Source organism: Cordyceps fumosorosea (genome assembly GCF_001636725.1).
Source record: "Cordyceps fumosorosea ARSEF 2679 chromosome Unknown scaffold_18, whole genome shotgun sequence".
NCBI lineage: Eukaryota > Fungi > Ascomycota > Sordariomycetes > Hypocreales > Cordycipitaceae > Cordyceps > Cordyceps fumosorosea.
The window spans coordinates 281,817-282,869 of NW_017387318.1; positions in this window are offsets into that span (position 1 = coordinate 281,817).

Here is a 1,053-nt window from a genome sequence, read left to right on the forward strand (position 1 = left end):
GCAATATCCTGGTCGTTTGGTTATTTGCTTTAGTAGGATCTTCCCTGCGTGAATGAGTCAGACTTGGAGGGTGCAAGATATGCAATCGCACTTACGCAAAGGAAGCCGCAGTCTCGGAGAATGCGAGCAGAAGAAGGGGTGATGAGCGAATAGCGTCTTTCCAACGGCCGCCGATGAGCCTGAAACGACGCAAACGGCCTGTAGCGGTGGGTGTGTCTTGCGCATTACGATAGAGCTCATATGCTATCGCAGCATTGGTTTGATGGGGTTTCGTGTCAATAGTACCGCAGTAGTTGTGAAGTTGTATATTGCTCTTCAATGATTCCAGGAAGTCAAATAGCTGTACATATCCAAATCTAGGAGGAAGAAAGGGTTCGGCTTTGCCGCCTATGACACTGTCTAGCGCTCGAACGGCGCCGGCAAGCCTCTGGACGGTAAGCGGACGATTTGGTGCTATTCTAGTGCTACCCAACAGCGAAAACCAGGCAGTGAACGTGGGCCCCCATGTCTGCGCAAAAAAATATATCGCATCGGATCGGACAAAATGCCGGCAAAATTGCAGAGGTGGAGGCAAAGGCCTCTTGCGCTTTCGCCTCGGCCGCTTCGGTTTTACAATCTTGGAACTGTGCCGAGTTTTCTGGCAGTTCGTTCCAGTCGATGCCTCTACAGATTTGATTAGCCGCAGTTTTCATAATGCATAGTCAACTAAAGTGATGAAAGTTGCAAACGAAACAAACTATCACGCGCCTTGTACAGCGCATTCGTTGCCACTTGTGTCAAAATAATCCAGCATTTCGATATCCCCATCATGGTGGGAATTTTCGCTGCTGGTGTCTTCCTCTAGAGTCATGGTTAGAGCTTCAGCAGATATAGTGCTTACACTTGAGCTTACCTGCGCTCATCTTGTCTGCACTATTATTCGGCAAACTCAGTCTTGTCATACGCTGAACTAATTTATCGACAGCGAGGCAAATCGTTACTGCGGTGGTATGATATATCAACTTTTGCGATTCAAAAAGGCCTGCGCTTTAGGATATTTATAGGGATTGTTAA